This window comes from Scyliorhinus torazame, chromosome 18 (assembly GCF_047496885.1).
Source record: "Scyliorhinus torazame isolate Kashiwa2021f chromosome 18, sScyTor2.1, whole genome shotgun sequence".
NCBI classification, from domain to species: Eukaryota; Metazoa; Chordata; class Chondrichthyes; order Carcharhiniformes; family Scyliorhinidae; genus Scyliorhinus; species Scyliorhinus torazame.
The window spans coordinates 53,999,623-54,023,647 of record NC_092724.1 but is presented as its reverse complement, the minus strand read 5'-3'; positions in this window follow the sequence as shown (position 1 = coordinate 54,023,647).

Below are 24,025 nucleotides of genomic sequence, written 5' to 3'. Positions count from 1 at the left end.
ATTTGTCCTACCAAAATGAATCACCTCACACTTATCAGGGTTAAACTCCATCTGCCACTTTTCAGTCCAGCTCTGCATCCTATCAATGTCTCTTTGCAGCCTACAACAGCCCTCCACATTATCCACTACTCCACCAATCTTGGTGTCATCAGCAAATTTACTAACCCAACCTTCAACTCCATCATCCAAGTCATTGATAAAAATCACAAATAGCAGAGGACCCAGCACTGATGCCTGTGGTACACCACTGGTGACTGGGCTCCATGATGAAAATTTATCATCTACCACTACCCTCTGTCTTCTATGTGATAGCCAGTTACTGATCCAATCGGCCAAATTTCCCTCTATGCCATGCCTCCTTACTTTCTGCATGAGCCGACCATGGGGCACCTTATCAAACGGCTTACTAAAATCCATGTATACGACATCAACTGCTCTACCTTCATCTATGTACTTAGTTACCTCCTCAAAGAATACAATCAAGCTTGTGAGGCAAGACTTACCCCTCACAAATCCCGTGCTGACTATCCTGGATTAAGCTGTATCTTTCCAAATTATCATAAATCCTATCCCCCAGGACCAACAATTTACCGATGACCGAAGTGAGACTAATCGGCCTATAAATCCCAGGGTTATACCTATTCCCTTTCTTCAATAAGGGGACAACATTTGCCTCTCTCCAGTCTTCTGGCACTATTCCTGTAGACATTGAGGACATAAAGATCAAAGCCAAAGGCCCTGCAATCTCATTACTCGCCTCCCAAAGAATCCTAGGATAGATCCCATCATGCCCAGGGGACTTATCTATCCTCAGGCTTCTCAAAATTTCAAACACATCTTCCTTCCGAATATCTACCTCCTCCAGCCTACCATCCTGTATCGCACTATCCTCCTCAACAACATGGCCCCTCTCCTTTGTGAACACTGAAGAAAAGTATTCATTTAGGGCCTCTCCTATATCTTCAGACTCCATGCACACGTTCCCACTACTGTCCTTGACTGGCCCAAACTTCACCTTGGTCATTCTTTTATTCCTCACATAAGTGTAAAATGCCTTGGGGTTTTCCTTGATCCTACCCGTCAAGGACTTCTCATGCCCCCTCCTAGCTTTCCTAAGCCCTTTCTTGAGCTCCTTCCGAGCTATCTTGTATCCCTCAAGTGCCCTAACTGAACCTTGTTTTCTCATCCTTACATAAGCCCCCTTCTTCCTCTTGACAAGACATTCAACCTCTTTTGTAAACCATGGTTCCCTCACTCGACCATTTCCTCCCTGCCTGACAGGGACATACATATCAAGGACATGCAATATTTGCTCCTTGAACAAGCTCCACATCTCAATTGTGCCTATCCCTGACAGTTCCTGTTTCCATCTTATGCTCCCCAATTCTTGCCTAATCGCATCGTAATTACCCTTCCCCCAGTTATAAACCTTGCCCTGCCATATGTTCTTATCCCTCTCCATTGCTATAGTGAAAGTCACCAAATTGTGGTCACTATCTCCAAAGTGCTCTCTCACAACCAAATCTAACACTTGGCCCGGTTCATTATCCAGTACCAAATCCAATGTGACCCCGCCTCTTGTTGGTCTATCCACATATTGTGTGAGGAAACCTTCCTGCACACACTGGATAAAAACAGCCCCATCCAAACTATTCGAATTATCGTGGTTCCAATCAATATTTGGAAAGTTAAAGTCACCCATGACAACTACCCTGTGACTACCGCACCTATCCAAAATCTGCATTGCAATCTTTTCCTCCACATCTCTGTTACTGTTTGGGAGCCTATAGAAAGCTCCTAACAAAGTGACCGCTCCATTCCTATTTCTAACTTCAGCTCACACTACCTCAGTAGTCAGATCCTCCTCAAGCTGCTTTTCGGCAGCCATTATTCTATTCTTGATTAACAATGCTACTCCTCCACCTCTTTTACAACCTTTTCTAATCTTACTGAAACATCTAAACCCCGGAACCTCCAACAACCATTCCTGCCCCTGTTCTATCCACATCTCTGTAATGGCCACAACATCGTAGTCCCAGGTACTAATCCATGCTTCAAGCTCACCAACCTTATTCCTGATGCTCCTCGCATTGAAGTAGACACACTTCAAACCACCTTCATGCCTGCAGGTCCACTCTTGTGACCTTGGTACCTTCCTCAGTACTGCACTACCCTCAACTTTGTGAACTCCAGCAAAGCTATCTCCTGGACTACAAATCAGTTTCCCATCCCCCTGCCAAATTAGTTTAAACCCCCGCGAAGAGCTGTAGCAAATTTCCCTCCCAGGATATTGGTGCCCCTCTGTTTCAGGTGTAACCCACCCTGTTTGTACTGGTCCCACCTTCCCCAGAATGTGCTCCAATTATCCAAGTAACTGAAACCCTTCCTCCTACACCATCCCTGTAGCCACATGTTAAACTGCACTCTCTCCCTGTATATTACCCAAATCCCCTAATCCCAAAATTTCTGTCAATATCTGAGATATATAAAAGGCCATATCCACCAGCTCTATAAGGCTTAACGTCTCAGCGGCCCAAGTGCTTTTGACCACTCTCCCTATTTTCTTTGTTTCCCACACAAGAGGGCAACATTTACCATTGTTCCCCAAAAGGAAAATTATAAAACCTCCTGCGCTTGAAACCCCATCATATAAATTTGAATAGGACGCATCACTATAAACTGTGAGTTTCAAGTGCCTAAGGTCACCTAAAACCGGGAACCTTAAAACACACTCCTGCATTTTTAGTCTGACCAACATTTATTTGCTCTTATTATGTCTTCCACTTTGGGTTCATTCATTTTTGTACTCGACTCTAAGACATCAAAACTCACGTCCGGTCTAGTCTGTCTACCTAACCAATTCAGTTGCCCAATTAAACTTCACAGTTGCTCTTTTTCCATCTTTGAAACCATTGCGTCTTTTTGTGAAACCCGGCCATGACTAATTGCGATTGGGCTGATGCTTTCCAAATAAGATTGCTGACGTAAAGTTGCCCCGAACTTTGTCTGTCCGATTTCCAGTCCAATCTGGTCCTGTGTAATGAGGCAGGATTGATTAATGATCTCACAGTTCGGGATCCTCTTGGAAGGAGCGACCACAATATGGTGGAATTTAAAATACAGTTGGAGGATGACAAGGTAAAATCAAACACTAGTGTTTTGTGCTTAAACAAAGGCGATTACAATGGGATGAGAGAAGAACTAGCTAAGGTAGACTGGGAGCAAAGACTTCATGGTGAAGCAGTTGAGGAACAGTGAAGAACATTCCGAGCGATCTTTCACAGTGTTCAGAAAAGGTTCATACCGACAAAAAAGAAAGACGGTAGAAAGGGGAAAAATCAACCGTGGATATCTAAGGAGGTGAGGGAGAGTATCAAATTGAAGGAAAAAACATACAAAGTGGCAAAAATTAGTGGGAGACTAGAGGACTGGGAAGTCTTTAGTGGACAACAGAAAGCTACAAAAAAGCCATAAAGAAGAGTAAGGTAGACTATGAAAGTAAACTGGCTCAGAACATAAAAGCAGATAGTAAAAGCTTCTACAAATATATAAGACAAAAAAGAGTGGCTAAGGTAAATATTGGTCCTTTGGACGATGAGAAGGGAGATTTAATAATAGGAGACGGGGAAATGGCTGAGGAGCTGAACAGGTTTTTTGGGTCAGTCTTCACAGTGGAGGACACAAATAACATGCCAGTGACTGATGGAAATAAGGATATGATAGGTGAGGACCTTGAGATGATTGTAATCACTAAGGAGGCAGTATTGGGCAAGCTAATGGGGCTAAAAGTAGACAAGTCTCCTGGCCCTGATGGGATGCATCCCAGAGTGTTAAAAGAGATGGCTAGGGAAATTGTAAACACACTAGTGATAATTTATCAAAATTCACTAGACTCTGGGGTGGTCGCAGAGGATTGGAAAGTAGCAAACGTGACACCACTGTTTAAAAAAGGAGGTCGGCAGAAAGCGGGTAATTATAGGCCGGTAAGCTTAACTTCGGTTGTAGGGAAAATGCTGGCATCTATCATTAAGGAGGAAATATCGGGGCACCTGGAGGGAAATTGTCCCATTGGGCAGACGCAGCATGGGTTCACAAAGGGTAGGTCGTGTCTGACTAATTTGGTAGAATTTTTGAGGACGTTACCAGTGCAGTAGATAACGGGGAGCCAATGGATGTGGTATATCTGGATTTCCAGAAAGCTTTTGGCAAGGTGCCACACAAAAGGTTGCTGCATAAACTAAAGATGCATGGCATTGAGGGTAAAGTGGTAGCATGGGTAGAGGATTGGTTAACTAACAGAAAGCAGAGAGTGGGGATAAAGGGGTGTTTCTCTGGTTGGCAACCTGTAACTAGTGGGGTCCCTCAAGGATCAGTGTTGGGCCCGCAGTTGTTCACAATTTACATAGACGATTTGGAGTTGGGGACCAAGTGCAATGTGTCAAAGTTTGCAGACGACACTAAGATGAGTGGTAAAGCAAAAAGGGCAGAGGATACCGGAAGTCTGCAGAAGGATTTGGATAGGTTAGGTGAATGGGCTAGGGTCTGGCAGATGGAATTCAATGTTGCCAAGTGTGAGGCTATCCATTTTGGGAGGAATAACAGCAGGATGGATTATTATTTAAACGGTAAGATGTTAAAACATGCTGCTGTGCAGAGGGACCTGGGTGTGCTGGTGCACGAGTCGCAAAAAGTTGGTGTGCAGGTGTGCAGGTGCAACAGGTGATTAAGAAGGCTAATCGAGTTTTGTCTTTCATTGCTAGAGGGATGGAGTTCAAGACTAGTGAGGTTATGCTACAATTGTATAGGGTGTTGGTGAGGCCGCATCTGAAGTATTGTGTTCAGTTTTGGTCTCCTTACCTGAGAAAGGACATATTGGCACTGGAGGGAGTGCAGAGGAGATTCACTAGGTTGATCCCAGAGTTGAGGGGATTAGATTATGACGAGAGGTTGAGTAGACTGGGACTGTACTCATTGGAGTTTAGAAGGATGAGGGGGGATCTTATTGAGACATATAAAATTATGAAGGGAATAGATAGGATAGATGCGGGCAGGTTGTTTCCACTGGTCAGGGAAAGCAGAACTAGGGGGCATAGCCTCAAAATACGGGGAGGTAGATTTAGGACGGAGTGTAGGAGGAACTTCTTCACCCAAAGGGTTGTGAATCTCTGGAATTCTTTGCCCAGTGAAGCAGTTGAGGCTCCTTCTTTGAACGTTTTTAAGAAAAAGATAGATGCCTTTCTAAAGAATACAGGGATTCGGGGATATGGTGTACGGGCCGGAGAGTGGAGCTGAGTCCACAAAGATCAACCATGATCTCATTAAATGGCGGAGCAGGCTCGAAGGGCCAGATGGCCTACTCCTGTTCCTAGTTCTTATGTTCTTATGTTCTTATGTTCTAATGTTCTAAATGCACCGGAAGCCTGACTTCCAATCCTGCATTCTTTCCTCAAACTAGAGATTACAATAGCTTCAAAATCACTAGTCGCACCCCACAAAAAATCTTCGACATGCATCATAAAGATGCCAGAAAGATTTCCTTTATAGTGCCAATACAACATTGTCGGATCTGCTTTCAACTGGCAACAGCCTAACTTTAACAAAACTGAACTTACCGAAAAATACCAGACACTAGACGCATCATTTAATCCATATACACATTTGTTCAACATCCAACTTTTTCATCTCATTTATTGGAAGCCACCAAAATCTCATGGGCATGTGGGCTTCTATTCCTATTAGTATTCGTAGTCTTACTCATGTTCTGAGACCTTGATAAAATATGTCCCCTCTCCCGGCTGGCATCTCGTTCAGTACTGCTACTGCTTGATCTTTCCCTTCTTCTGTGGGATGTCCTTTCAGTAGTTCTCGACCTTTTCCTGCGGACCTGTTCACTATCTGACATACTACCTGAACTGGCACTGTGTTTCTGTGCCCTCCATTTTTGAACTTCGTGTTCCCAATCCATTGTCTTGACTCCTTCCCCTGAATGCTGTACATTCAACCAATGTTTATACTGTCCAGTGGCCTTCCCTGCTCTACTAATAACCATTGCATCCTTCCATTGACTAGACCCTTCAGGTAAGTATGTCACTTTTGTACCAACTTTTGGCAGTTGTCCTTTCGGAAAAATGGCCTGTTCTAATTCATCAGAAGTGTTGCGTTCCTCTACAGAAACACCTTTATTTCACTTTAACAGACTCTGCACAAAACTCTATCGTCACATCACCTGACATAAAGCCAACCTGAAGCCTCTTTACATATCAGTGTCAATTATTGGATACTTAACATAAATGAGACAACTAATTGGAATGTCTCTTAACCCATTACTTAACAAACTCTGTTGTGCCCCAACCTCCAACCCCCCCCACTTCCCTCCTCCTTGGTTTGTTCCACACGCCCAACCTCCCTCACCCCTGACCCCTTCACCCCTGACCCCCTCACCCCTGACCTCCAAGCCCCCTGACCTACGGGCCAGGTGACTCCGGGCCACATGACCACCCAAATCCCAAGCACTTAATCTGGAAATTTCCTTTCTCTCTGGCCTATCAATTTCACTGGATCCTTTAAACGTATCTGCTTTACTGTAGCCAGTGCGTTAAAAAGGGGGCCGTGGCCTTCTTGAATCTGGGCAGTGCTGGGGCATGTGGGAACTCTTTCGATGCAGACCCCAAGCAGATCCGGCCTTCGGGAACCACAGTGCAGTTTTGAAGAGTGGGTAAGTCTGCATTAAATTCTGTGGGCTGTCCCTTTCCCATGCTAATCGGAAGCTGTGGTCCCAAATGGACATGAAGCATAGAGAATCTTGGCAACAAATGGAAAAATTCAGAACCTCAGACAGGCTCGAGCAGAAATTGGAAAGCTAGAAAATTAAAGAGCAGCATTCTGACCTGAATGTAAGTACCAAGAGTGAAGACACAAAGGGATACCATCTTAAAGAATCTCCATTGAGGAATTGTAAGCCAAAAGGCAAAGGAGAAAAACCCTACTGTGCAACTGAGGACTCCACAAGATCTCGGGGAGTTGTGAATGCCCACAGAGGACACATTCAAAAGAACTGGCAGGGTCGAGCAGGAAATGTTGTTCTAAACCAGGACTAGTGTTGCAATAAGTCAGAGCAGCCTGTTTACAAATCCCAGGTTCAGAATTGCTGCCACACCACAAGCTGTCCAACCTTGTCAAAAAAAATGAACAGGAGGTTTAAAAACCTCAGCCATTTTATTAAGTTCTAAAATTGTTTGTTACACATTTTAATCTAAGATTAACCCAAAATGTACAGTAAAGTGACAGGGGCAGGAGACACCACTCCAAGGAAGGGTCCAAGACCACCATTCAAAGTGACCACGGGAGGATGGGCGACCATGTCGGCACTATGTAGCCAAACTACCTCACAAGCGCAAGCAATGTCCAGCAATCTCAGTGCAGTGTTTCAACTGCAAGGTCCTGGGACACTTTGGAAAGTTATGCAAAGCAGATAGGTGGAAGATCCTGAGACATGATATGATTGAATTTTACGTTCAGTTTGAGGGAGACAGGAGTGGGTCCAAGACTAGTATTTTATGCTTAATTAAGAGCATTTATGAATACACGAAAGCACAGCTTTGGCTATAGTGACTGGCAAATTAGGTTTGGGATAGGTCAATAGTGATACAGTGGTCGACATTTAGGGGATATTTCAGAATACACAGAATAGTGTTATGGGCCAGGGTTTAGAAAACCCCAAAGTGTATCATGGAGTTCACCTGACCCACAACTTTTAATAGATTGTGGTCATGGGGAGCACACGGCCCACTCTACAGGTGTGGTACAGCAGAAATCGAAATGTACGTTTTAAAGCAAAACAATGTTTATTCTATGAACTCAAGTTAAGCTTCTTAAAACATACAGTGAACATCTTAGCAACCATCAATTCAAATACAACCCCCAAAGAATACAATATTAAGTAATCCTTAACTTCCCAAACAACATCCAGAAGACAGAAGAAACACCTTTTAACAGAAGCACATTAGGTTTACATTCACTACTGAGAACATTTATAATTCTGAATTCACCAAATGATCAAGAGATAGCCTTTTATGGCAGAGAGATCAACAGGACACCTGCTCTGTCTGGCTTCAGCTCCAACACTGAAAACAAAACTAAAAGACACCCTGCAACAAACAGCTTAAAACAAAAGTAAAAAGATGACAGGCAGCCCAGCTCCATCCACACTCTGACATCACTAACAAACACCCATTTCTTAAAGGTACATTTCTTAAACACCCATTTCTTATAGGTACTCTCACATGACAATAGATGCATTCCACCAAGAAAGAAAATTTTCAGGGGCGGACTGACCATCATTGGTTAACGAATAAAATCAAAGGCAGTATGAAACCAAAATAAAACTCATATAATTTCAAAAAGATGGGTAGCAGGTCAGAAGATAGAACAGAATATAGAAATATAGAAAATAGAAGCAAGAGGAGGCCATTTGGCCCCTTGAGCCTGCTCCGCCATTCAGTTTGATCATTGCGGATCATCAAATTCAAATTTAAAAAAAAGCAAATAATGACCAAAAGATAGATAAGGGAGGAAAAATTAGATATGAGAAAAAGCTAGCCAAAGATTTAAAGACAGGTAGTAAGCATTTCTATAGATATATTTAAAAGAAACTAGATACCAAAGTGAGCATTAATCAGGCAGAGTCAATGTAGTTCAGTAAAAGGGAAATAATGTTTAATCAATTTATTGGAGTTCTTAAAGTAACATATGCTGCGGATAAAGGGGAACTGGCAAATGCACTGTATTTAGATTTCCAGACGGCGCTTGATAAGGCGCTGCAAATATATTATATTGTGGAAAATAAAAGTTCATGGTGGAGGTGAACAACATATTGGCATACTAACAGGAAACATAGAGTAGGCATAAATTAGCCTTTTTCTGGTTGACAAAATGTAAGAAATGTGCCATAGGGATACGTGTTCCCTGACATAAACATTTTATGATTTATATACATGACTTGGATGAAGAGACCAAAAGTGTGGTTGATAAATTTGCTTTCGACACAAAGATAGGTAAGGTGGTGATTGTCCCTTTAAGGATAATGCAGCAGAATAAGGGTCACCTGTCTGGGTGACCAATCAGGACTCAGAGTGGGGGATCATGACAGGGGAAGAGTCCTCCTCGTGCAGAGATATTTTTCAACTAGCTGCAAACATGATGGGCAGTATTCTATGGTCCGCCAGCTGCGTTTTCCTGCTCGGCACGCTCTCATCGGCAGCGGGATTCTCCGTTCCCGCAGTTGGCTAATGGGGTTTCCCATGTGACCACCCCATGCCGTTGGGAAACCGCGGGCGTGGGTGGGCTACCAGCGGATCCCGCCGACGGAGAATTTAGCTGTTAGATTCTGTGCATGACTTATAAATAAATCCCTTTTTGTTCTACTAATGAAGTCTCCAAAAGTGCATCATTACAGTATGGTAGTAACACAGGGCAGGATTCTTCTGCCCCACCTACTGCAAGAACGCCACGGGCGAGATGCCAACAATGGAAAAATCCATTGACCTTGGGCGGGCGTGTCCGGTCGCCGGGTGAACGTGGCTGGAGAATCCCGCTCATGGAATCTGCAAAGGGATTAGATAAAAGTGAGTGGGCAAAGACCTGGCAAATGGACTATAACGTGGGAAAGTGGGAAATTGTCCATTTTGGAAAGCTGAATTGCATGAGAGTTGTGCTCCTGCTGGGAGTATTCCGCAATTCAATATCCCTCGCCATGCAAATGTATGCATGTTGAGGAATGTGACGGATTCTCCAGGAAATCCAGATATCTGGCCGCCATTTTGAGCGGGCGGCCCAATAGCGAAGTCCCGTGGCCGGCCACAACCCCCTGCATTGTTAATCAGCCCCAACCCCTCCACATCGCAAAGTAGCCCACCCCCCCCCAGATATTCTGACTGCCCTCCCTTCACACAAATACGGGGCTGAACCAACCACTCCCCGGGATCCCATAAATATGGAGACCGCCCCAACAAGGACCCATGAGGCGCGATTCTCCGAAATGGAGACAGAGTATTCACGCCGTCATGAACGCCATCGCGATCACGATGGCGCGAAACGGCCGCGGGCAGTAGTGATTCTGGCCCCCGCTGGGGCCAGCACGCCGCTGCAGCCTCCCTTCCTCGTGCATGTGGGGGGGGGGGGGAATCTGATGAGGGGTCTCTCTAGTTAGGGCGGTCCCCCTATACATGGGTCCCTGGGGGCCTCCCTATTTAGGAGGTCATGGGGGGTCTCCCTATTTAAGGGGTCCCTAGGGGAGTCTCCCTATTTAGGGGGTCCTGGGGGGGCCCTTTAGTTAGCGGGTCCCTGTGGGGATTCCCTCTAGTTATAGGGTTGCTGTGGGTATCTAACTAGTAAGGGGTCCATCTGGGCAGGTCCATCTAGTTAGGGGGTCTCTGTGGGGGATGCCTCTAGTTAAGGGGTCACTGGGAGGGGTGTCTCCTGTTTAAGTGATTTGCTGGGGTGGGGCGGTCTGGGTCTGGTAGAATCGCCGGGGACGGCATGAATCCCGCCCCGCCGCTCAGACGCTGAATGCTGAATTCTCCACAGCCGGTTTTTTAGCAGGGGCGGGGATCGCGCCGCGCCAGTCGGGGGCCATTGGCAGTGGCCTCCCTGGTGATTCTCCGGTCCCCGATGGGCTGAGCGGCTGCCCGTTTTTGGCCAGTTCCGCCGCCGTGGATTAGACCAGGTCCGTACCGGCGGGACCTGGCTCTGCGGGTGGCCTGCGGAGACATCGGGGGGGGGGGGGGGTGCAGAGGGATCCGGCCCTGGGGGGCCCCCACGGTGGACTGGCCTGCGATCGGGGCCTACCGATCTGTGGGCGGACCTGTGCCGTGGGGGCACACTTGTCCTCCGCGCAGGCCTGTGTAAAGCGCCACCATGGTCGGCGCGGGGGAGAAACCCCCTGCACATGCGCAGGAATCACACCAGCAGTTCTGGGAACATGCTCCTGCGCATGTGGCAACTCTCGCCTGCCGGCGGAAGCCCTTCGGCGCCGGTTGGGGCGGCGCCAACCACTCCAGCGGCGGTCTAGCCCCCGAAGGTGCGGAGGATTCTGCACCTTCCGCCGGCCCGATGCCGGAGTGGTTCACGCCACTCCTTGGCGCCGGTATGGCCCGCCCGCCAGATACCAGAGAATCCCGGCCCTGATATCAAGTTAGAGGAAAGGGGTGGGATTCTCCAATAAGGGGGCTATGGCCCCACACCGGCGTGAAAACCGGCATCAACCACTCCGGTGTCAACGGCCCCTGAAAGTAAGGAATTCTTCACTTTCTAGCGGGCTAGGTTGACGCCGGAGTGGTTCCCGCAGCTCCATCCAGCGCCGAAGGGCCGGCACGAGTTTGTGCATGCGCGGAACAGGCTGCGTATTTCCACGCATGCGCAGAACGGGCGGGGGTTCCCATCTCCGCGCCGGCCCCCCGGGGCAATATGGAGGAGCCCTACTGGGGCCTGGCGTGGGGCAAAGAAGGCCCCCACGGAACCAGCCCGCCTGCCGATCGGTAGGCCCCGATTGCGGGCCAGGCCACCGGGGGGGCCCACCCCCACCCTCCCAGGGTCGGATCCACCCGCCAATCCTCCACCCCCTCATTCCCAGGACGGCCCCCACACACTTACCTGCCAGGTCCCGCTGTGTGTGGGGTGAGTAATTCATGCTCGCGTGACTGGGCAAAACTTGTCGGCCACTTGACCCATCGGGGCCCGGAGAATCACCAGGGGGGCCGCTGTCAACGGCCCCCGACTTGCGTGGTGGGAATCCCGCCGGCGCCCGAAAAAGGCGCCAGAGAATAGGGAAGCCGGCGTCGGGGCGAGATTGACGTCTCCCCCTGGGGATTCTCTGACCCGGCGCAGGGTCGGAGAATCGCGGCCAAGATCCTAGAACCACTAAGGCATGGCGGCAAGCAGATATTCAAAGTCGTGTACGTCATGCAAGATCAATCTTTTCTCTCTTGAGCAGAGATTCCTCTGTTAACCTTAACCTTTTAAAACGGCAGAGGGCATCAAGACAATCTCTGCTGTTAACTACATGGAACTGCAAGTTCCCAAGTGGCCCGCCAGTTAAGAGACTCTCAACTGGGACCTCAGTTCTAAATTGTCTTCATTCTTCGTAGCGTCACTTTGTCCAATTTCTTTGCAAGTGGCAGAAGGCCCCATCAGCCAAACCTTAAGATAATTACCACTGTACCTCGAGTGGAAGACACACAGAAAAGTGGCAGGCAACATAAGAATGAACCCAAACTGCAGTCTCCATCGGTTGCTGCCACGCTATGTGTCAAGTTACAGACGCTGCAACCTCCAGCCACAGGTAAAGCTACAAGATGACGCTGGAGCATGGAACGAGCGACCGTGAACTCACCAGAGCACACTTCAGTCAGGTACAGAGACAAACGGAAAAACACAGTATCGTAATAATACCTAAATTGTAAGGTGAGCCCACTGACGAGGAACATTCAAACGACAGGGTGAGACACCTTCAACTTCCACGATGATCACGGTGCACCACACAGAAAAAGTAAAATCACGTTCGTACCATGAATGAATGGGAACAAGGGAATGTTGGTGATCCCCGAGCAGAGCAGCTGGGGGTATTTGGCAAAGAGAAGTACAATTCCAAGAAGCAGAAAAAGTGAATCAGAAGAAGACAACCAAGTGTCGAAAACAGAGATTACAGCTCAAGCTCCGAATTAACAAAGGTTGCCCAACAGACCTTACTACGCCTCCAAATATGACCAGAACATGACCTGACAGAATTGTCAAGCCGACTGAATTGATAAAGTCAGAGAGTTGAGACTTGTGGTGGGGATTAGGCGATGGTAGTGTTGGTGGCTGGTGAAGCAGAAGTAGCATGTTTGTAATGTAAATACATTGGGGATTAGCTTGAGCGGAGGTAATCATACGTAATCGTAGAATCCCGACAGTGCAGAAAGAGGCCATTTGGCCCATCGAGTCCGCACTGATTTGGAAAGAGCACCCTCCGTAGGCCCACGCCCCCACCCTATCCCCATTACCCAGTAATCTCACGTAATCCTTTGGGTTCGAAGGGGCAATTTAGTTTGGCCAATTCGCTTAACCTGCACATCTTTGGACTATTGGAGGAAACCGGAGCACGCAAAGGAAACTCATGGGGAGAACATGCAGACTTCACACAGTCACCTGAGGACGGAATTGAACCTGGGTCCCTTGTGCTGTGAGGCAGTAGTGTTAACCACTGTGCCACCCATATGATATAAGGGTATCTGACATCGCGAGGGTTAATGTGGTACTGGGATCAGTACCGCTCACAGTGTTGTGTAAGGAAACACAGATCCTGAGGCTAAACTCAGTTGTGGACTGGTCAGAGACCTATATAGAAGCCAGTATAGAGTTAATCACAGCTTGGGTAATACTCTTTATTTATGTCATAGCTGTGTGGTATCAATAAACATTGAATGTTTAAACTCACAAGACTTACTGAAGACCTACTGAACGTACAACAGAAAACAAATGTCTCATTCAGCTGTTCTTGTGGATCAGGTGGAGTAGGAGTCCGAAATCTCCCGGGCATCACACGTCTCACTCCTGCACCCTGATTGCTGATCACTCCCAGCTCCTGAATGATGGCGTCTGGACTCATTGGACTCTGATTGCCACCTCCTGCTGCTAATGTTCCTTCATACCAGCCAGTCAGCCAGCCGATCCACTTGACTTGGTGCCAGGTATTGCTACGCAGATGGCTCTCCATAAATATTGAGGTCATGGTGTCAATTACTGAGCGATAGTTCCTCTGAACTGAGAGTTATAATGCATGTCAATGAATGAAAGCCCCATTGTACTGGGAGTTTTCACGTCAATCAATAAATGACAAACTTTGTATTGGGAGGTGTAATTTCGATGGGTGAAAGTCCTATTATAGTGGGATATATACTGTTAATCAATAATTTACAGTTACACTATATGGGGGGCTATATTGGCACTCAACGGGTGGCCATGCTGTAAAGGATGGTGTAAAGTTAGTAATTGTATAATAATCAGGTCAAATATTTTAATCCAAAATTAGGGGCCAGATCTTCGTGTCCTCCTGGAATCAGGAATCGGGTCAGAAACCACCAAAACTTTGTTTTTTTTTAACAGAATATTTAAATTTCCCTCTATACAAAAGGTCCATAGGTGGGAAGTCTGGGACGGATCATGGTCTCGCATATATGTTATCCGCCATCAGGATCGTAATTGATAACCCAAGGGAAAATTTGTACTTCATGTTCTCCAATATTTCTATTGAGTCATGAGGGATTTGGAAAGTCTAAAAGAAACCTGCCTTGTTTGAGAGCTTGGGAACCTTGGGGGAAGCCTGCTGAGGTGCCAGGAACATTCTGACATGGATGTATTAGTTGTTTTGACAACTTCAATTGTCAGTATTAGATGCTGTTTCTACATTCGAGATATGATTTACTGCAGTGATTAATCATAGGACTTTGGCTGCAAAGGTATGTTACACTGATCAGCATTAAGAAAGTTTTCCTCCCACAGTCACAAGGATGTACAGGTTAGGTGGATTAGTCATGCGAAATTGCCCCTTATCATCCAAAGAATTGCAGGTTAAGTGGGGTTATGGGGATGGGGTGGGGGAGTGGACCTGGGGTGCTCGTTCAGACTCGATGGGCCAAATGATCTCCTTCTGCACTGTAGGAATTCCATGTTAATTCCATGATTCTTCTGGTTGTATTGATACTACATCTTTGTAACATTATAGATGGTTTCGGGTCATAGTGGTTCACCACTAGTTTGACGAGTTTGTTGAAAGACTAGGGTTGCTGGGTAGGTGAGGCTTTTGATGATACCGAACGTTGGGGCTCCGCAAGTGGACAGGAGAATCTGTCGGTCTTCTGCACCCATGCCGTTTTCCCGAAAGTAATGTCGCATTCTTTCAGCATATTGACCCCACACCCCTACGCCTGCATCGTATGGCTCGAACTACCCGAACAGCCACATCTTTGAATTTCCTTCGGTTTCATTTTATTATTCTGTTCCGGCAAAGTTGTCCAGAATCACTTTTCTCCCCTTTTTCCTCATCACCAGTATAACGATCCAGGTGACCCAAGAAAGAAGGTTCACTTAAGTTTATTATAAATTTAAAGATTAAGGCCACTACCGCGGCATACAAAATTGGGTCCCAGTCAGGGACTAGTGAGTGGGCTGGTCTCGGTTCGGTCAGGTACTTAAAATGCTAAGTAATAAGCCCATTAGAGGAGAAGCTGGTATTCTATGAATCCCACAGGGAGATCTATCAGTGTATCCCCTTGGGCCTCATGAGGGTTATCACAGTAGCCCTAATGGTTCATTGACAGCTGAACCCATTGTGAATTCATTTTAATCATTCAAGGGATTTGGGTGCTCTGGTTGAGCCAGCATTTATTGCCCATCACTAATTTCCCTTGAAGAGGTGGTGGAGAGTTGCCTTCTTGGTGCACCCGCAGTTCTGACAGGGAGGGAGTCCCAGTGACAGTGAAAGATTGGCAATATAGTTCTAGGTCCGGATGGTATGTGGTTTGCAGGGAAACCTCTAGTTGTTGGTGTTCCCATGCATCTGCAGCCCTTGTTCTTAAACTCAATGGTAGTGGTCTCAGGAGGTTTGTTAGGTTCCTGCAGCACATCTTGTAGATATTACACACTGCTGTCACTATGCATTGGTGGTGGAGGAAGTGAACGGAGTGCCAATGAAGCGGGCTGTTTTGCCCGATATGGTGCCAAACTTCTTGAGTGTTGTTGGAACTGCACTCATCCAGGCAAGTGGAGAGTATTCCAACAAACTCCTGACTTGCACCTTGTAGATGGTGGGCAGGTTTTGGGCAATCAGGAGGTGAGTGACCTGTCACAGGGCACATAGCCTCTGACCTGCTCTTGTAGCCACAGTGTTTACATGGATATTCTGGTTCAGATTCTGAGCAATGGTAATGATAACCTCCAGGATGTTGTTTGTGGGGGACTGATTGATGATAATACCATTGAATGCCAAGGGGCTATGGTTAAATTCTCTCTTGTTGGAGTTGGTCATTGCCTGGCACTTGTGTGACGTGACTGTTACGGGATACTTGTCAACCCAAGCTTCTAAATTGCCCAGGCCTCGCTGCATTTGGACATGCACGGCTTCAATGCTTGGCTTAGTTTCAAAATCAGTTCCATCACTTATCTCAGCAGGGGCTTGTGTACACAGTTTGATCATTTTAAGCGGTTACTAAAGGATTATGTATTTTTGATTATGTATTTTTGTTATGGGGTGTGAGTCAGTGACCCCGTTGTGCCCAACTCAGAGCCGGGTGCAATGGGTGAATCATGCGGGAGCTCCAAATCGGGCTCCGCGCTGGGCCAATCTCGAATCAGCTTCACCCAACGCATTCTGGATCTTGCCCTTGCTGGATGAGATCCAGATCTCAATATTTAAATGAGCTTAAGTCTCATTTAAATGCCTGGATGCTGGATTCGCCTGGTGCCTGGTACTCAACAGCCGTGCCTGGGGAGACCTCGCTGTTTAATACTGGTCCCATAACGGCACCTGGGGGGGTGACTCTCAGGCCATTGGAGACCGCTGGATTGTCAGGGACAGAGCAGGGTGGTAACCTGACACTCCCCCTGGCACCTGGGCACTTTGTCACTGCCAGGGTTCAGACCCAGGAGGACCATTCCCGTGGGAGAGAGGGTGAGGGGGGATTCCCAGGAAATGTTGTGAGGGGGGACAGGAGGGTGTCGGTGCTGCCAGACAAAATGGTGCCCTGATCTGCGAGCAGCCTTTCCTGCTGGCGAGATTAGCTCATCAGCAGGAAATCTCTGTAAGTGCGTCCTCGACAGGGCCGTCGAAAATCACCCCACTAAACACGCCCGACAGCGGACTTTATTTTACGTCCACTGAATCACGCCCATGGCCACTGAATAGATGTTTGTTTATTTTTTTTTGCCACTGAATGACCACTTGAGGAAATTTAAGTTTTTTCATTGTGTCTGGATTTTAACTTATTTTTAATGTCCATTTCAAAGATTTCCTACTGTTGCTGAGGACTGTATACACTGATACTGGGTGAGTAGCTGCACAATGACATATAGAGTACAAGGAGGGTGGCAGGGAGATTATGAAAAGGCATAGTGGGGGCATGTGGTGAGGGGATTAAGGAGTGGTGGCTAGTGGGCATAGAAAATACGGACCGCTGGGCCAATATCCCAGTGAACTGAGGCAAGCCTTCTAACCAGGCCGCCTTGACACCCTCAATCTTCTGATGCTGCCTCAGGAGTTGGGAAACCTGAAGCCTTCCTGTCCACATCTCCAAAATATGTGAGTGTGGACAAAAGTGACAGGCTTGGGTTTCTGAAGTCGTGAAATGGCCCAAATTGCGATCCCAAGGTCAACAAGAAAATCTAAAAACTAACAAAATGAATTCATAGTGTAATGAGGGGCACAGGGTGGGCTCCATAAATTTCCACCCAATAGTAATGGGTTGGGTTTGCAATGCAAACATCATTCTGTCATAGGAAAACCATGAATCCTTTCCAAAAAGCAAACATTTTGGTGGGAGTCCAACAAATTGTTTATTCAAGAAGAGGGTGAAAATAGTACTGAAGGCTCCAGGACTCTCCTCCCCACGAGCCAAGCTGTTCCAGTACAGCTGCAACTCTGGCATTTACCCAGCAAAGTGAAAAATTGCCCAGGTGTATCCTGTACACAAGAAACAGGACAAATCCAACCCAGCCAATTACCGCCCTATCAGTCTACTCTCCAGCATTAGAAAAAGGATGGAAGGAGTCATCAACAGTGCAATCAATTGGCATTTACTCAGCAATTACCTGCTCAAAGACATTCAGTTTGGGTTTGGCCAGGGTCACTCAGTTCCTGACCTCATTACAGCCTTGATTCAAACATGGACAAAAGAGCTGAATGCCAGAGGTGAGGTGAGAGTGACTGCTCTTGACATTTGATCGCGTATGGCATCAAGGAGCCCTAGCTAATCTGGAGTAAATGTGAATCAGGTGGAAATCTCTCCGCTGGTTGGAGTCATACCTGCCACATAGGAAGATGGTTTTGGTGGTTGGAGGTCAATCATCTCAGCTCCAGGACATGACTGCAAGAGTTCCTCAGGGTAGCATGCTCAGCCCAACCATCTTCAGCTGCTCCATCAATGACCTCCCTTCCATCATATGGTCAGAAGTGGGGATGTTTGTGGATGACTGCACAATGTTCAGCACTATTCGCGACTCCTCAAATATTGAAGCAGTCCATGTCCAAATGCAGCAAGACCTGGACAATATCCAGGATTGGGCTGACAGATCCACACAAGGTGACAAGGTGCCACACAAGTGCCAGGCAATGACTATCTCCTACAGGAGAGGATCTAACCATCGCTCAATGCCATTCAATGGCATTGCCATCGCTGAATCCCCATAATCAACGTCCTGGGGGTTACCATTGATCAGAACCTGAACTGGAGTAGCCGCATTAATACTGTGGCTATCAGGGCAGGTCAAAGGCTAGGAATGGTACAGTGAGCAACTCACTTCCTGACCCCCCCAAAGTTTGTCCATCATCTACAAGGCACAAGTCAGGAGTGCAATGGAATACTCTCCACTTGCCTGGATGAGTGCACCTCCAACAACATTCAAGAAGCTCAACACCATCCAGGACCAAGCAGCCAGCTTGATTGGTCCCCCTTCCACAAACATTCAAACCGTCCACCACCGACGAACAGTGGCTGCCATGTGTACCATCTACAAGATGTACTGCAGTAACTCACAAAGTTTTCTTGGAGAGCACCTTCCAAACCCACTTGAAAGACAAGAGCAGCAGCCACCTGTGAACCTTACCACCTGGAAGATCCCCTCCAAGTAACTCACCAACCTGACTTGGAAATACATCACCGCTCATTCACTGTCACTGTGGCAAAATGCTGGAACTCCATCCCTAACAGCAGTGGGTGTACCTACACCTCAAGGACTGAAACGATTCAAGAAGGCAACTCACCACCACCTTCTGAAGGGCAATTAGGGATAGGCAATGAATGTTGGTTGCCCACATCCCGTAAATGAATTTTTTAAAAATCCGCAATTTGTAACTGTATGATGGAGACCTAGTAGAATTATAGCTTTCTATCGCTAATGGATTGCCTGTCTCAGTGTATTATTGCAAAATTACTTCACTTCCCAGTCTTGTGCTTTTCTTATCATTACCTCAGGACAGGAGCTACATACAAATTAGCCACTGGTCCCTCACACAATGTGAGCTCACGTCAGATGTGAAATAGTTACAGGAGAAAAATTACTTGTCAAGCTCAGAATACTGTCACTCAAAAGTGGTGTGGTGGACTACGATGGTCTTATTTGCATTTTCCTAATCTAATGCAGAACTTTGACTTGCTGAGTCAGTCAGGAAGTGTTTCCAAGAACATTTTTCTATGTCTGACGGTGCGCGGTGTAGTAATTGGTCTGACCCACATACCTTCACTTACATATGAGGTTTCTGTAGCATTCCCCCTGGCTTCCTCGAACGATACGCAAACATTACATAGAAGCATTGTGGTGTGTCTAAAATCTGAAAGGAGAGATCTTCACTTTGACGTTTAATTTAAATGTTCGGAAAAATCTTTTCAGAAAGTTAGCTGACTCCGCAAGAAACCATGCACAGTATCCAGCTATTTTAGGACAAATTCAAAAGTCCTTGTTGCTGAATCACTAGCGTATAAGTCATGATTAAATGACTCTGTTGAGATTGCACCCTGAGTACTGTGTCTAGTTCTAGTCTCAAAGACATGAAAGACACATTCAAACCCTGGAGGAAAAGATAGACTGAATCATAAGGAAACACCTGGATAAAGTTGGGCTGTTCATTACTGACAGTAGTTGACTGAGAAAGAATCTCAGAGATAGCAAATGGTATGGAAAAATAAACTGAGAACGCACCTTCAGGTCAAATAAGGATCATGGGCTAAACAATTGATTCTGAGACTGGGAACCATACTCTTCTTTTTGATGAATGACGATGCACCGGACTCAAATTGAAATTATTTGGGAAGCTTTTCATGGAAGAATGCCTTGTTCAGGATGTTGTCTCACTATGCGGTTCACTTCCGTTTGTATTTAATCTCCATTTTGAAATACGTGGAGAATCTAGAGAGGCCCAGTTGGTTTTTGTGAGACCCGAGCGATTACGGGGAGACTTAGTCAAACTATTCAAATTCCTGAAAGGTTTTGATAGTGGAAATAAGGAGAAAATGTTTCCACTGAAAGAAGGTGGTAACCTGAGGTTGTACATTTAAGGTAAATGGAAAGGGAGACAAGCAGGTGAGGAGATTTTTTTTAACCATTGAGTTTTTATGAGCTGGAATGATAATGTTCAGAAAGGAATTGAATAAATATTTGAAGGGGAGAAATTGCATAGGAACATAGGAACAGAGGATTTAAGAGCAGGAATTACTCTGGTGGAGGGATAGAGTGGGGTAGGGAGCCTAGGTAGGGTGCTCTTTCAGAGGGTCATTGCTGACTCGATGGGCTGAATGGCTTCCTTCTGCACTGTAGGGATTCTATGGAAGAGGAGGCCATTTGGCCCTTCCATCCTGCACCGCCATTCAATAGGATTAGGGCTAATCTGGTTGTATTCCCAACTCCATGTTCATGTCTGCCTTCAGTAACAATTGACTCCCTTGTCTTTGAAAAATCCATTTACCCCATGATGCACGATCAATGACCACTAAAGCGAGGTTGTAGCCCAACTGAAGGCTTTAATAAGCTAGATGTTTCCCCCAGCTGCTCAGGTACCGAATGAAGGCTGCTGGGGCGGCATGGGCTCTTATACCCCGCCTAGCAGGGCGGAGCTACCATACAGCTTGACCAATAGGAAGCATACAATTTCCAACAATGGTGTTCCAGCATTATCAGGTACCGTAATACCTCTACTACCACACCTCAGCCTTGAATAAACCCAATGACCCAGTCTCCAATGCTCTCTGGAGTGGAGAACTCCACAGAGTAATGACCCCCAATGATCTCCTCATCTCAGTCTTTAAAGGGTGATCTCTTATTCTTAAATTGTATCTCCCAGCTCTAGACCCCTTGATGAGTGGAAACATCCTCCTGGTATTTACCCTCAATCACCTCTCATTCTTTTAACCTCCAATGGGTAAAGGCCTAATTATCCCTACTCTCTGCTTCCTGGTAGCTAACTAATTTTTTCTCCATGCTAATGTTTTCCCTTCTACACCAAGTGCTCTCATCATTTGAAGGTGCAGGGGACTTGCACAAACTGAATTCCTTTTTCAAAGGGCCAGCACAGACAGAATGACAAAATTACCCCCTTTTGTGCGATCAGACTCTATGAGCAGAATGTTACTGGCCCCCAGGAGGCGGAAATGGAGGTCGGGGGGGGAGCCGATAAAATAGAGACAGAGGAACTGTGCCGGATTGACACCCAAACCAGGTCCCACCATTGAGGAGTTTTCCCGATGGCAGAACCAGGATCTGGTTATAAGGAGGCGGGCAGCCAATTTAAATTCGTAGAGGGCATATTGATGGCTAGTTTGCCAGGTCATTGACTTTTTTCTGACAGCGGGTAAACCCCTTGCTGAGTAGGCGGAGAGGGGACTGGTAGTGGGGTTGAAAACAGAAAGGGGACTGCGGGCCAGGAGAGACAGTTTGCAAGGCCGCACTCATTTTCCTGGAGGGACTTTTACTCACATACTCAGCCTCTCAGTGTTTCAAAAATATATATTTTTTTATCTTACATGCTGAAGGCTATAGGGCCCCTGGCTGCCTCATGGCGGTCAGCTCCTGCTGGGCTGCTGGCTTTCTGATTGGGCTGGCAGCTCTCAGGCGTGTTTGGCCATCCTGAATACGATGGCTGCCCCGGTGGCAGCCATTTAATTAGCTTCCGCCCCTAAAATTCAGAGGGAAGGCCCACCTGTATCCGTGTATGTTGGGGTCACACATTTGCACCTGGCATTGGACCTTCTGCCCAAAAGGTAAGAGACAGCCCTCTCACCCCATGAAACCAATGGAAACATTATTCATAACAGCAAAATGCTGTAGATGTTGGAAATCCGAAATAAAAACAATAAATTCGGGGAATGCTCAGCAAGTCAGGCAGCATCTGCGGAGAGAGGAACAGAGTTATCCTGTTGAATCGATGACTGATAATCAGAAGACAAAACTTTTCTTCAATTATTTATCTTATACTTGACTTTATTTCCATGCTGACTGTCCATTACATGTCAGGCTATGGGCACGATTTAACAGGAAAGTTTTAAGTGTCAATCCAGATGCGATTGTCTTGTGTTCCCCGATAGCCGTGCTGGTGAGATCGCCGCTCGCATTTCTAATAATAATAATCTTTATTGTCACAAGTAGGCTTACACTAACACTGCAATAACGTTACTGTGAAAATCCTCTAGTCACGACACTATGACACCTGTTTGGGTACACAGGGGGAGAATTCAGAAAGTCCAATTCACCTAACAAGCATGTCTTTCGGGACTTGTGGGAAGAAAGCGGAGCGCCAGGGTAAACCCACGCAGACACGGGGAGAACATGCAGACACCGCACAGACAGTGACCCAAGCTGGGAATCGAACCCTGTCGCTGGCGCTGTGAAGCAACAATGCTCACCACTGTGCTACCATGCCGCCAACAACACTTAGTGCTGGAACTGAGCTTCCATGAGCTTCTCACCATTACTGGCTGCTTTTAAATGCTCCCTCACCACTCACGCCCAGTCAGCGCACAAGCATGGCAGCGGGCAGATCTGCTCCTCGCTTTGGGGATGCATCCTGGCCAAGCTTTTGGACACAGTGGATGCGAGATGGGACATTCTGTTCCCCCGAGAGGGATCGGAAGTCCAGCAGCAGGGTCACTAATACTGCCTGGGAGGCAGTGACAGCGGCTGTCAGTGTGGGCAGCATGACTAGGAAGACAGCCGTCCAATGTCGGAAGAAGACCAAGACGTCCACTGAGCTGCCAGGATAAGTTACCACCTTTCTCCTGGCATCCGTACGCTTGCCACCCCTCAAATTCCCAAACCCCTCCCCCAAAAATCACTGCTGTCACCTCGCACCTCCCCACATCCCGTCTCGCACCCCTTGGCACCCACCAGGACAACCCCTTCATGTCAAGTTGCGCTGCCCAAACATGCCACCTGTCATGGACCTGATACTAGCACAGTTGTTTCACAGCTCCAGAGTCTCAGGTTCGATTTCTGGTTTTGGTCACTGTCTATGTGGAGTTTGCACTTTCCCCCCGTGTCTGCGTGGGTTTCCTCCGGGTGCTCCGGCTTCCTCCTACAGTTCAAAGATGTGCAGGTTAGGTGGATTGGCTATGCTAAATTGCCCTCAGTGCCCAAAAAGGTTAGGTGGTGTTGCTGGGTTACGGGGATAGGGTGGAGGTGTGGGCTTGAGTGGGGTGCTCTTCCCAAGGGCCAGTGCAGACTCAATGGGCGGAATGGCCTCCTTCTGTACTATAAATTCTATGACTCCCCGATCACAGTCACTGCTCCATATTGGTATCAATACAAAGCTATATCAGCTTAGCTTCACACAAAATACCCAAATACATGGTATCACCTCTTGCAGGTTCCTCAACAGAAATGGAGGGTAAGCCTGAGAATATGTTATCATGTCCAGAACTTTGTCGTAGAAATGATCTGTTCAGCAATGCATTACTTGTTGGTTGTTCCACGTATCAGTGCCATTCTCCGCCCATGAGCCACAGCTGTGCAGGTCGTGCCACACAGTCCAATCCCATCTGAACCAAATCCTGGCATCCACATATTCCACTGGTGTTCCAGGCGAAGTTGAACATTCTCAACTTGCAGCGTGTATGACCCATGGTAATGTGCTAGTTACATGCAGCACTCACCACACCAGCCACAAAAGTATCAGAAATCTGTGAAAGCATTCCTTCAACATCTTCATCAGGTGGCCCACTGGGATCAATGTCGCGCACCAGGTCCCGCAGCATTTTCTTGCTTCACGCCGGATTGCCTTCTGGACTCA